The 13,834-nt window shown below is 40.0% G+C and overlaps 1 long non-coding RNA gene across 1 annotated transcript in view; it reads left to right on the plus strand.

The window, feature by feature from the left end:
• Positions 1-1,074: 1,074 nt before the first annotated feature.
• LOC116668849 overlaps positions 1,075-13,834 on the plus strand; it is a 36,236-nt gene continuing 23,476 nt past the window's right edge. The window contains exons 1-2 of the long non-coding RNA XR_004326043.1: positions 1,075-1,390; positions 11,690-11,740. This is a non-coding gene — a long non-coding RNA (uncharacterized LOC116668849). The remainder of the gene's footprint in view (positions 1,391-11,689; positions 11,741-13,834) is intronic.

A 13,834-nucleotide genomic window follows, 5' to 3' on the forward strand; every position in this document is an offset into this window, starting at 1 on the left:
TCTCCAAAGAAGATATATAAGTGACCAATTTGCACATGAAAAGATTCTTCATTCATCGTTAGGGAAATGCATATCAAAAGCACAATGAGATACCACTTCACACCTATTAGGATGACTAGTAAAAACAATAGTGTTGGTGAGGATGTGGAGAAATTGAACCTTTGTGCACTGTTGGATAGAATGTAAAATGGTACAGCTGCTATGGAAAAATATTAAAAATGTAATTACCATATGATCCAGCAATTTGACTTCTCCATGTATACCCAAAAGAATTGAAAGCCAGGACTCAAATAGATACCTGTACACCAATGCTAATAGCAGTAGTTAGTCACAATAGCCAAAAGGTGGAAACAACACGAGTCCATGGATGCATGAGTGGATGAACAAAATGTATGAGATATATGTATGCAATGGAATATTATTCAGCCTTAAAAAGGAAGGGAATTCTGACACATGCTACAACATATATGAAGCTTGAGGATGTTATGCTAAGAAATAAGTCAATCACAAAAGGACTGTAGGATTCCATTTATATTTATGAGTTACCTACAGTAGTCAAATTCATAGAATCAGAAAAATAGAACCGTTGTTGCCAGAGGCTGAGGGGAAGTGAGGAGTTATTTATTAATGGATGCTGAGTTTCCGTTTTGCAAGATGAAAAGAGTTCTGAAGATAGATGGTGATGATGGTTGCACAACAATGTGAATGTACTTAACATACTAAACTGTACACTTAAAAATGGCTAAGATGGTAAATTTTATTATGTTTTGTGTATTTTACCACAATAAAGAAATACATAGGCGATAACTGAAAAAAAAATTGCAGTGATAGTTCCACAATTCTGTGAATATACTAAAATGTAAATATACTGATTGTACTTTTTTTTTAGAAGCAAAAGAATGCTTCATTCTTCTATCAAAGAATGGAAAGGTACTCGCTAGGGCTCCAGAGCGCAGGCTTTCCGGACGCGGGCTGGGCTGTTTCACAGTATCTCGTCCTCGGGAGGCGGCGGAGTTCTCGCGGGAGGAGCCAGCAGAGTTCTCGCGGGAGGAGCCAGCTGCCCAGTCCACTGCGCTGTACTGCCCCGCTGGGGAGACTCTCGTCTGAAGCAACGGTGTGAGGCCTCTGCACACCCTATGAGCAAGTGAGACTTTATAAATTTTGCTGATCTTTGTTACCCGTCCTGTCCTCAGCAGAGGGAGGGACGGAGTTCCTGCCGTCGCCTTGCTCAGGCTCTTCACACTGAAGTGCTGGGCACAGCATCTCTGCCCTCGGCCCGCCACCACCACCGCCGCCGCCATCTTGAGCGGAGGTGTCTGTACGGCCGTTCTGCGCTGGAAACGCAAGTCTGACGTGTTAGGTGCAAGTTTTCTGCACGTGGCCGCTACAGGTGAGTGAAACGAAGCACAAAAGAAAAGATTAGACCTTATCTTATCACCTAGACTCCATCTTATTTTTCCCGGGGACCCCTGTGGCCTTCGGTGGTGACAAATTCATTTTCAGTGGAGTATGTGCTTTGATGACTGTTGTAGAAGTGAGTACAAATTTGATTTATACTTTTGTTTATTTATATCTATAATTGTGGAGTTGATGATCATGAATGAAAATGACAGATTTTACTTGGTGGACGTGAGAATCAAGCTTTCCTTGACGACCTTGCTAACATTTTCTTCAAGCCCCATATTCCAGCACTGTCATCCATGCCAGCACCTTTATTCAGGGTGACTGGTGATGGCTATACCACTCTTAAATGGGAGTGGCCTCCTGGCCTACTCTTCTGTTCTTGTACCCAGTCTTTCACTAATTGTGCATTTTAAATGGGTGTATTATATGATGTGGGAATTATATCGCAATATATCGTAAAAATAAAAAACCCAAGATTCATCAAGTAAGAAAAGAACGGATCAATGTTTGTATTACAGTTACTAGGAGGTTGCTAGTGTTGTTAGCAGCAGCAGACTGAGTAGAGGGATGGAGGTGGAAGCCAGTGATGGAGTGAGGAGTAAGCAGGCATAGAAGGAGGGTGAGAGTACCTCACTTTGAGTGTATGCGGCCAACCAGTGCCAACCATTCTTTTACAAGATTGCCTGGAGTGGGGATGCAAGAAGCAGCAGTATCTGGAAAGGACAAGTGGCCAATGTAGGGCTGCTTTTCAGAAGAGAGAGGTTTGAGCATTTAAAGATACCTATATGGGAAGGATCCAGTGGAGAGGCAAAGGCTGGCATTATCGGAGAGGGGATAATTAGTCATTCCAGGTCCTGAAGGAGGTGAATAGAGTTCAGGTGCATGGAGGAGGGAAGGAGGAGAGAGCAGGTTCTGAGGCAGGTCAGTTTGTTGCTAGGTTGGCAAAGAGCTGGAGGAGTTTTGATTTGATGGTTTCAGTGATTCTTAGCAAAGCTGAAGGCTGAGAATGAGGAGGAAGATGGTGGGACAGGAGGAAATCTGAGGAAGGTGGAAGAGGCTTGAAATACCTCCTGCAGAGAATGGGAGAGAACCCAGTGGTGAAGGTCTTGTTCCCCTATGTGAGGCCCCTGGCATCCCAGCTGTAGGAAATCAAACTCTCTGCCCTCTCTCCTCAAATGCCACCCTCGCCACACTTTCCCATTTCCTTTCCTCTACCCTGCACCCAAAGAGGTTTTCCTCTGAGGAACGTCCCTCGTCTCGCTCTGGGCTGGACTGTGTCTGGTGCCATCACCCTATTTGAGTCCCTTGCCTGGACAAGCACACGGAACCCAATGAACTCCACACACGACTCCTGCAGAAGTGCAGCCCCAATCATCTTTCTTCACAGTTGGCTTCCAAACGGTGGACAAGATCCCCAGCCCAGTCTTCCAAGCTTCCTACAACAGGCTGCCTTTACAGCCTCATCACCTCTTTCCACCTTGGCACACCCTAACCTGGGTCACACTGACTATTTCCTGCTGCCCGGATGAGCTTGCATTTTCCTGCTTTGGGATCTCTGCGCATGTTATTCGGTCTCTCAAGACTAGAATCCTCTCCCCACTCACTCACCTCTGCCTCGTGAAACCTTAGCTACCAATCAAGACCAATCTCTTGTCAAAACTTATGATTCCCTGAACTGGTTCTATTCCAGAACTGGATAGAGCCTCCCCTTTCTAGGGTTCTTTGCTAATGTTCTTCTTCTTTCACCTCCCCCAAGTTCTCTACTGAATTAATTAGGAGCAGAGACAGTGCCATGTACAGAGTAGATGCTCAGTAAGGATTTGTTATATTGAGTTACAGTACATTAGTGATATTGAACTTAGGAAGGGAAGCCATGTCTAATAGGACTTCAAGGAGACTACTCTTTAACCAATGTGGCAATAACTGATGAGCTTATGAGCTCTGTTCTCCCCAAACAGTGCCTTTTTTAATGGATATGCTACAGTTTTTGTACCAAAATACACAGAACGTAAAATTTATCGTTTTAACCATTTGTTAGTGTACCATTCAATGCCATTAAATATATTCACTATGCCATGTATCCATCACCACTATCTCAACCTAAATCATTTTCATCAGACCCATCCCCAGTGGGTACAATCCCTGTACCCACTGAACAATAACTTCCCCTTCCCCCTCCCTCCAGCTCCTGTGACTTCGATTCTACTTTCTGTTTCTATGAGCTTACCTGGTCTAGGTACCTCATATAAGTGGAATCATACAATATTTGCCCTTCTGTGTCTGGCTTGTTTCACTAAGCATGATGTTTTCCAGGACCATCTATGTTGTAGCATATGTCAACATTTCATTTTTTTTTATGGCAGAGGAGTATTCCATTGTGTGTATGTGCCACATTTTCTATATTCATTCATCTGTTAATATTTTCCACCTTTTGGCTTTTGTGAATGATGGTGCTCTTACTATTGGTGTGCAAGTATCACTTCAAGTCCCAGCTTTCAATTATTTTGGTTACATACCTAGAAGTGGAATTGCTGGGTCGTATGGTAGTTCTATGTTTAGCTTTTTGAGGATCTGCCAACCTGTTTTCCACAAAGGCTGCACCATTTTACATTCTCACCAGCAAAGCAAAAGTGTTCCAATGTATCCACATCCTCACTAACCCTTGTTTAATTTTTTTTTATTACAGCCATCCTAGAAGGTGTGAAATAGTATATCATTGTGGTTTTGATGTGCGTATTAGTGATGTTGGACGTCTTTTCACTTGTTTATTGGTCATTCATGTATCTTCTTTAGAGAATTATCTATTTAAGTCCTTTGCCCATTTTTAAATTAGGTTGTTTGGGTTTTTTTTTTAAATTGTTGTAAGTGCCTCTTTTATTTACGATGTCTAGGAAGCATATAATATAGAAATGAGCTCTGGTTACTTCATGCTTGGTGAGACCCAGTGTCCACTATTCTGTTTACCACTGAGCTCCAAAATAAACATGTCATTCTCTTTATATTCTTTTCATTTATTCAGGTGTTGGAATTTTCTTAGAGCCCAGAGAATTCCTTCATTGAGATACTTAGACCAGGCCTTCCAGGCATCAATCTAGGATACTGATCTGTATAGGGCATTTCAGCATCATAGAATAATCTGGAAATATGGTGTCAATTTAACTCAGATTTCATCCAGGAGTCAACATAGCTTGAGGAAATAAAAATTAGTTCTTACTATAGGTTGAATTATGTCCACTCCCAAATTTATATGAAGTCCTAATTTATTTTGAGGTGGGGTCTCTTTAAAGAGGGAATCAAATTAAAATGAGGTCATTAGGATGAGGCCTAATACAATGTGACTGGTGTTCTTATACAAAGGGGAAATTTGGACACAGATACACTCAAAGAGAGAACACCATGTGAAAATGAAAGCAGAGCTTGGAGTGACATGTCTGCAAGCCAGGGAACACCAGAGTTGCCAGCAAACTACCCAAAGCTAAGAGAGAGCCATGAAACAGATGCTCCCTCACAGCCCTCAGACAGACAGAACTGCTCATGCCTTGATCCAGTCTCCAGAACCGGGAGACAATAAATTCCTGTTGTCTGAGCCATACAGTTTGTGGTACTGTGTTAAGGAAGTCCTAGCCAACTAATGCAGTCCTACTCCCCCAGAAACTGACAGAAAGAAGTCATTCCTGGTGGAGTGTGGGAGTTGTTTTGTGGGGCTCTAGCAGATATGTATCTTGACTGTGGTGATGATTACACAAATCTATACGTGAGATAAAATTGCATAGAATCAACCCACACACCTGTGGTCAATTAATCTATGACAAAGGCGACACGAATACACAATGGAGAAAAGACAGTCTCTTCAACAAGTAGTGCTGGGGAGACTGGACAGCCACATGTAAAACATTTGAGATTAGAACATTCCCTCACACTGTATACAAAAATAAACTCAAAATGGTTTAAAGACCTAAACATAAGACTTCAAACCATAAAACTCCTAGAAGAGAATGTAGGCGAAACACGCTTTGACATAAATCATAGCAATATTTTCTTGGATCAGTCTCCTAAGACAAAAGAAATAAAAGCAAAAATAAACAAATAAGACCTAATTAAACTTAAAAGCTTTTGCACAGTGAAGGAAACTGTTGACAAAACAAAAAGACAACCTACTGAATGCGAGAAAATATTTGCAAATGGTATGACCCACAAGAGGCTAATATCCAAACTATATAAACAGGTCATACAACTCAATAAAAAAAAAAAAACCCAGTCAAAAAATGGACAGAAGACCTGAATAGAAAGTTTTCCAAAGAAGATATACAGATGGCAAGAGGCACATGAAAAGATGCTCAACATTTCTAATTATTAGAGAAATGCAAATCAAAACCACAAGGAGGTATCACCTCACACCTGTCGGAATAGCTATCATCAAAACATCTATAAATAACAAATGTTGGAGAGGATGTGGAGAAAAGGGAACACTTGTACACTGTTTTGGTGGAAATGTAAATTGGTGCAGCCACTATGGAAAACACTATGGAGGTTCCTTAAAAAAACTAAAAATGGAACTACTGTACAGCAATTCCACTCCTGGCAAAACACTAATTTGAAAAGATACATGCACCCCGATGTTCATAGCAGCACTATTTATAATAACCAAGACATGGAAGCAACCAAAGTGTCCATCAACAGATGATTGGGTTAAGAAGATAAGGTATGTATGTGCAATGAAATATTACTCAGCCATAAAAAAGAATGAAATACTGCCATTTATAGCAACATCGATGGACCTAGAGAATATTATGCTTAGTGAAATGAGTCAGACAGAGAAAGACAAATACTATATGATATCACTTATATGTAATATCTAAAAAATAATACAAATAAGTGTAATACAACAAAGATGCACAGATCAAACGTGTGGTTATCAAAGTGGAGAAGCAGTGGGGAGGGGCAAATCAGGGGTGTGGGATTAACAGACACAAACTACTGTATATAAAATAGGTAAGCAACAAGTCTATACAGTATAGCACAGAATTATACCCATCATCTTGTAATAACCGATAATGGAATATAATCTGCAAAAACTGCTGAATCACTATGCTGTGCACTTGAAACTAACACAGTGTTGTAAATCAACTATACTACAATAACAAAAGTTGCATAGAACTCAAATGAGTGCAGGTTTAAACAATGGTGAAGACTGAATAAGGTCTGTTGTCCAGTTAATAAATATGTATCAGTGTCAGTTTCATGGTTATACCACAGCTACCTTTGGGAAGTAAAATGTCTCCTTTGGGAGAAGCTGAGGGAAGTGTACAAAAGACTCCTTATCTGTTTTTGTAAATTCTTGTGAATCTGTAATCTTTTTTAAGTAAAAAGTTTGTGGAAAAATTAATAAACAGTGACATTCCTTACCAAGGAAGGCTACCAGTGCTGCCCTCTTCATATTGAGTATTTTTGTGTGACTCTACAAGCTGCGCACAGAGACCCCCACCCAAAGGCAGTGAAATTCTGAGACTACGCAAAAGCACATAGTAGCACAGGAACAAATGGTGTATTCACAGGAACAAGTGATGTATTTTATCTAAATTTTAAACACTCTGACACTCCTCCAGAAAGTGGTCAGGTTCAGAAAAATCACTACAAAGGGAAAAGGAAAGGGGCAGAAAGGTAGGACACATTATGCTGGATTTCTTTCCAGCAAATTATCCTATTTTAGCCAGTTGGAAGTGAATTAGTAAAGACATTGACCTGTGGCTACAATTTTTATTTCCAGAAAATTAGTGTATTTCTTATCCTATTAAATTTAAGGTAAGCAATTTTTTAAAATATTGCAGAAAATTAGTGTATTTCTTATCCTATTAAATTTAAGGTAAGCAATTTTTTAAAATATTGTTTTGAAGGGAAGTTAGATTGCTGGCATGCCTGGGGTGCTTTCATACCTCTAACCCAGGTACTCAGACGTTTTCAAAACAACATGTCTTTAATAAAACAAGTTGGATGCAGGTGCAAAGGTATATGAGGGTCAGATTGCAGAGGGATCCTGATTCCTGGTGGCTCCATTATCCCAGTGCTGTCTCTTACCTCCCCCTTTGCCTGCTTTCTTTCTCCTTTTTCCACCCCTCTATTTTCCTATTCCTCCTGTCATGAAGGAATGCTTGCTAAGGGTCACTTCTGCCCAGCATGGTTCTAGTAGAGGTACAAATCACCATCAACAGCAACTACCAGAAGTGGGTAAAAATTATAGGATGTTTTCCTCAAAGGGAGTTACAGAAATAGAATATGTCAGCCATCCCGAAGATTGAGACTTGATCAACACTTGAAGGGAATGAAGCCACAACTCCTGGGGCTGTGTCTTTGGTCAAAGGTAGCCATTATCCTGGGACGATTAACTCCAGAGTCTTCACTGAAAACAGGTCTTCTCTGTTTGTCAAATGGAAAAATGAAATTCTCCCATTTCCAAAGAAGGCAGTTACTCAGAATACTTTTATCCAACAAAATGATTTTCTTTCTCACCTCCTGGGTCTGGAGACTGCACTGACTACCTCATGGGGTAGGCAGTTCAGTGAGGGGAAATCTCTCATCTGTACCCTCGTCACTTTCACACTTGGTGCTTTGTCTCTCGGGGACTTTTAATGGAAACAGGTTCATTGTGATTTCAGTGTAGACAGATTTATTTTTTTCCTTTGCTGGGTAAATTTATCAGGAATGGTCTCTGCAAAAATATAATGCTGGTTGTGCCTGCACTTTTTACAAAGCGATATATGTTCTTTCCTGTGAGAGATAGAAAACAATGGTCAAAAGTAGTTATTCCACGAAGGAGCAAGTATGATAATAAACAGAGCCTGAGCAAACATGTGTGAAAGTTTATCGACTTGATTCTTGCCTTCACTCCCTTTATCTCTGTCCATAGCCTGGTTACATATGTTATATATCACCCATGTCCTTGTCAGTTTACTAGCATAGCCCTCCCGCCTGACACACCAACATTGCTTTTGATTTGACACAGTATGCTTTCCATAGCTGTTAGGTTTTCTGATTTAGCCTGAATTCTAGTCCTGATCTTGCTGTTAACCTGCTGTGTGACCTTGAGTAAATTGCATTTCTGGGCCTTTATTTAACACTTACTGAGCGTCTACCTTGTACCAACACCATGATAGCAAGCTAAGAGAAGGCCCCTCTCTAAAGAAGCTTCAGATTTAGTGGGTGGAAAATAAAGGAAGGGAGGGAAAGAGCAAGAAAGAGAAGAAGGAAAGAAAAATGGGACTGGTGTAAGTTAATCTTTGAAAAGGAGACAGGATTTAGTTCTTTGATCTTTTTGTATCAGTACGACCAAAAGGAAGGCACCAAGTAAACTCTGCTGTCCTATGTCATAGGCCAGCTTCTGCTTCCCATCTCTGGGAACTTTCCCCCTCGTCTTCCCAAGGAGCATTTGGGCCTTGGAGTCAGCTGTGACTGGAAAATGAGGCAGAAGGAATGGCTGGTATACTCAACTTCAAGTAAGCTAAGAAAATACGTATACATCAAATCCATGATATATTTATTATGAGTATTGTGATATATAATTATGAGTATGAGAAGGATAATTATGCATATTATTTTATTTTAGTATTATTTATTTTTTCAATTTCTTTTTTTTTATTACAAGAATGATTCATGTTCATTAGAGAAAGAGAGGGAAAAAGGAGAAATCAGAAAGCACTCATATAGCCCTTGTACCCAGACAACCACTATCAACACCTTGTTTTGGTGTAGACCATTCCTCTCACTCTAAACGCACATGTAATTGTTTCAGTTTACAAAAGTGGGATCATACTATTCTAACTGTTCTGACACCTGTTTTTTTTTTCCTATGTAGAAAGATAAAGTTTATATTTTAGACACACTAATAAAAAAAATAGTTCTTATGTATTGACTTTTCTAAATTAGTATATTTTAATTATTCTCAATGACCAATTATGTAAAGCAAATAAGAGTCTATGTCAGTGGATGATGCATGATGCTCCCACTGCCTTAGAAAATAAGAAAGGAAAGTTAATATGGAAAGGCTAAGGTGTACACATTTGTTTTTAATGTCAAAGTTCCAAGAATCAGGAAACTTACTGCATTTATTCTTATTCAGCTTGGGGGTCAGGAGGAAAAAAGATTTATGAAGTAAGAAGATATTTAATGATTGCAAAAACTGTATCTGTTTGCTTCTTAAGACGAATCTTTTCCACATGCCGTAAAAGGTTTCCATCACACTGATAAATTGTTTCCAACCTTTTGTATTAAGGATATAAAGATATTTGTTCTCATCAGGGCATGAGCTTTAGCTGAGTCAAATATATAGCTTAGATTTTCAAATGAAGGTTAAAAATTTCTTCATTTTATGAAGGGCAAGAAGCACATCTGGTAGAGAACTTTTTCTCCAAACTGACATGAAAACTCACTGGCTTACCTTATCCCTTGTGATGACCAAGAAACAATCAATGTCCATCCTTGAGAGAGGTCTGACCAGGGAGCATGTCAGCTCTCTGTTCTCTTGCATTTATTTTGGAAGGATAAGGGAGAAACTTTTGAGACTTTCTAGAGAGTTTGAGTTCAGTTCCACCATTGTACCTTGGCTTCTCTTTTGAGAAGGGTGACTGGAAGCGGCCACAATCTGATGCCCTCTTAGGGGCGCCATAATTCTCTTCTACTTCTGAGACTTTGAGTAAAGAAGTTTATCTTCACATGCCTGACATTGCTTTCTCATTAGTTGGAAGACAAAAGCAACACTCTCTTTGCAGGCAGATCTTGCCTGGTCTCAGACCTGATGGTAGCCTTTGTAACCAGCAAGGAGATTTTGGTGATGAAAAAGGATGCAATTCAGAACGTCATTTGCACACCTTGTAGTTGAAGACAGCTCCATGTTGGTCTTGTCTCTGTTGCATTAGCTGTATTTTCTGTGTCTTTGATTTTACAGAAGTTGAACCCTCTGGATTGGATTTTCCTTCCCTCTCTTATTTAAGCTAATTTTAATTTCTCCTTCCATCTTCTTTTTACAATGACTATTTCCCTTGAATGTTCAGCATCATACCTCCTCTTCACTGTGTTTTATGCCTCCATCTAAGGAAAACAGGAACCATGAGAGGTTGTGTTCTGAAAGGACTCAGGCCAATATAATAGAAATAAGACATCACTTAATACTTGATGTTGGAAAGCCATTGTCCCTGGGGACTCTCCCATTCCCTCCCCAATGGAACAACTGCAGATGCCTCTGGCCAGGGCTCCCTCTGTGATACACTGAGTCTGATCTAGAGGTCAAAGCAGTGCAAGGTGTTATACAGATAGCCCAAATTAAGAAAACAGTCCTTGTTTTTGATAGACATACATGGGAATCTTGGATTTGTGCCTCATCCCAGGAAGCTGGCACTCACCTGATTGAATATTTCTTTCCTGCCTCATGAAGCCTGATCCTAGGATTACTCACCAACCTGTCTTCCCCTATTCCTCAACATTCTAGGAACATGAACCATGTAGTTTCTCCATCATTAAGTATTTGTATTGTAGGTCAAATGCTAAGCATGACCCATATGCCACTCCACAGATTTTTCAGTTGTTCAGTAGAGGAAGAAGTTTCAAGGCTTAGTTAGAGCAGATTAAGAAGTGTGGACAGTGGTTAATATGACCATCCAAGGTTTCATTAAACATGCTTCATACAGGTGCAGCTTCTGTCACCTATGATGGTATATAGCAGTCTGTACTAAGCAATAAATATTACTTTTAATCCCTTTTTTCCAGGGCTTATGATATTCATTTATTCAGCAGATATGTATCGAGCATCTACTATGTACTCAGCACTGGGAATAAGCACTGAAAAGACAGGTCCTTGTTATCCTAGAGGGATATGTGCTATTGACCATGAAAGCTAGTTATTACATGTAAGGGGGAAAAAAAAGGCAAATTTTGGAAAAGAAAACCCTCACTGTCTTTCAGTTTAAAAACTAGCCTTTGGAGACCATGCCCAGAGAGTTTGGGATCCACTGGTCATCTGTTCCATGCAAATGAATCTAACCTCCCTCATCTTTCTGAAACACTCTTTTCTATTCCGTTCAACTGAAGGCCAGGCTTTAAGAGCTTTTGGTTTTTTATTTTTCTGGCTGTCTCATCCTATCTCTTAAACCATGACAGAAAAAGAATTAATAGCCAGGAGAACAGAGGGCCTGACAACTCAATTCTGTCACCCAAGAGTACTTATTAAGCTGCCACCTGTATGTAGCCCCATGCTAGATACTCTTGCTAATAACGTGTGTGTCTCTTCTCCCTGCAGGACCTTGGCACACACCACATCCAACAGGAAACTGCATCTCCAAGACCCACGGTGAGTGTGGGGTCGGGACCTTGGGTGAGACTTCAAGTGTATGACAAAAGAGGCAGATACGGGTCTAAGGTTAATTACATCTCAGGGAGCTCAAACTCTTAGAGACATTGTGGGGAGGGGCTGGCTAGTGACCACATGAAGGTTAATGACACCATTATATGTTGAAAGAGTCTATATGGTGTCAATAAAGAGATAGACTTCCTTTTAACAATAACACGATTGACCATAACCACTCCTCCAGTGCACTGAGACAGAGCAGTGAAAACGAGGGTCGTTATTAGAAGACACACGTGCACACACTTCCGCACACCTGTGCACATCCCAAGCACTTTGCCAAGGAGACTCGCTCCACTGTCTCTGGGTTCTCAAAGAACCATGGCATCAGTTAAAATCTGCAGAACTTAATTGTTCTCTGGTTGTTGGTTTGTTTGTGGGATTTAAGGCAATGTTATAGTTTCTGAGTTGGACCTGGAAGAAGGCTTGGCGCAGAAGGTCAACAGGGCAGATTTGAAAGCTGTGTCCTCCTCACCATGTTCTAGGTGTGGAGGGTGTGCTCTGTGGATACTTGCTAAATGAAGGCTTCAAAGCTAGGAAAGGTGGGCAGCGTGGCTCTCCAACACCCTGAGGACAGGACAAAAGTGGAGTTAGGAAAACTGACAACTGTTTTCAGCCTCAGTTTTATTTTCTCTAAAATGGGGTTATTGCCCCAATTTTGAGGATTATATGAGACAATAATTGAAATTTATTTAATTAATTGTTTTTTTATTTTTCTGGCTGTCTCATCCTATCTCTTAAACTATGACAGAAAAAGAATTAATAGCCAGGAGAACAGAGGTCCTGACAACTCAATTCTGTCACCCAACAGTACTTATTAAGATGTAAAAAAATCATTTTTATTAATAGGTGAAATGTCTATTTAAATGTTTCAACTTATTAAGAGTAAGAGTGGAATGCTTTTTTTTTTTTTAACAACTTTACTGCAGTATAGCTGATGTACCACAAACTACACATATTTGAAGTGCAGAATTCGATGCTTTGGCATATATATACACCAGTGAAATCGTGGCACAATTAAAATAATGACATTTGATCATCCCCAAAGTTTTCCCAGATCTTTTTGTAATACATCCCCCTCTTCAACACTATTGGCAGGCAACCACTTGACTGATTTAAGACATTAAAAAGTACTAGCATTCTCCAGAATTTTACATGAATCAAATTGAAAATGCTTATCAGTCCTCCACTCACAGAATCATCACTACAACCTTGTATTCCCTAGAATCTGCATCTTCTCCCTTCCTTTCACCCATAAGCTACTGTGGTAACTTCTCTACGTTCTCTCTCTTTTTAAAAAATTTACTTATTTTTATTGAGGTATAGTTGGTTTACAATGTTGGGTTAGTTTCAGGTGTACAGCGAAGTGATTCAGTTATACATGTACATTTATGTTGTTTTTCAGATTCTTTTCCATTATAGGTTATTACAAGATAGTGAATGTAGTTCCCTGTGCTACAAAGTAGGTCCTTGTTGTTGATCTGTTTTACATATAGTAGTGTCTATATGTTAATTCCAGACTCCTAATTTACACCCCCACCCCTTTCCCCTAAGAGTGGAATGCTTTAAAAGGAGATGTTTTCGGTGTAAAGAGTTTATACATATATATTTCTTTATTTAAAATGCAAGTGGCTCTTAGCTCACCCAGGTCTTTTAAAGGGTTAAGGAGAACAAAGGCAAGAGCATGCTAGGGTCACCATCCATGTGGGTGCCCAGGACTGAGGAGTTTCCAAGGAGGCAGGACTTTCAGTGCTGAAACGGGGACAGACCCGGGAAAACCAGGATGAGCCGTTTACACTCATCCTGTTCAACTCTCTTCATTCCATGATCTCTAATTTCAGTCCTCTCATTTTTAACAGATTTAATAAACCTATGAAAATAAGTTCCCTATCCTTCAAGTGAATGGCAGCAAAGCTGTTCCTGCAGTTCTTGGTGAGATTTTAGGGGTACCATGGGAGCATAAGGGAAAATATTCCATTTCATTCTGTTTACTCTCCCAGCCTCCCATTATCCATCTTTGAAAAGAGCTGTGAGTTAAAC

This window comes from Camelus ferus, chromosome 15, assembly GCF_009834535.1.
Source record: "Camelus ferus isolate YT-003-E chromosome 15, BCGSAC_Cfer_1.0, whole genome shotgun sequence".
Lineage (NCBI taxonomy): Eukaryota > Metazoa > Chordata > Mammalia > Artiodactyla > Camelidae > Camelus > Camelus ferus.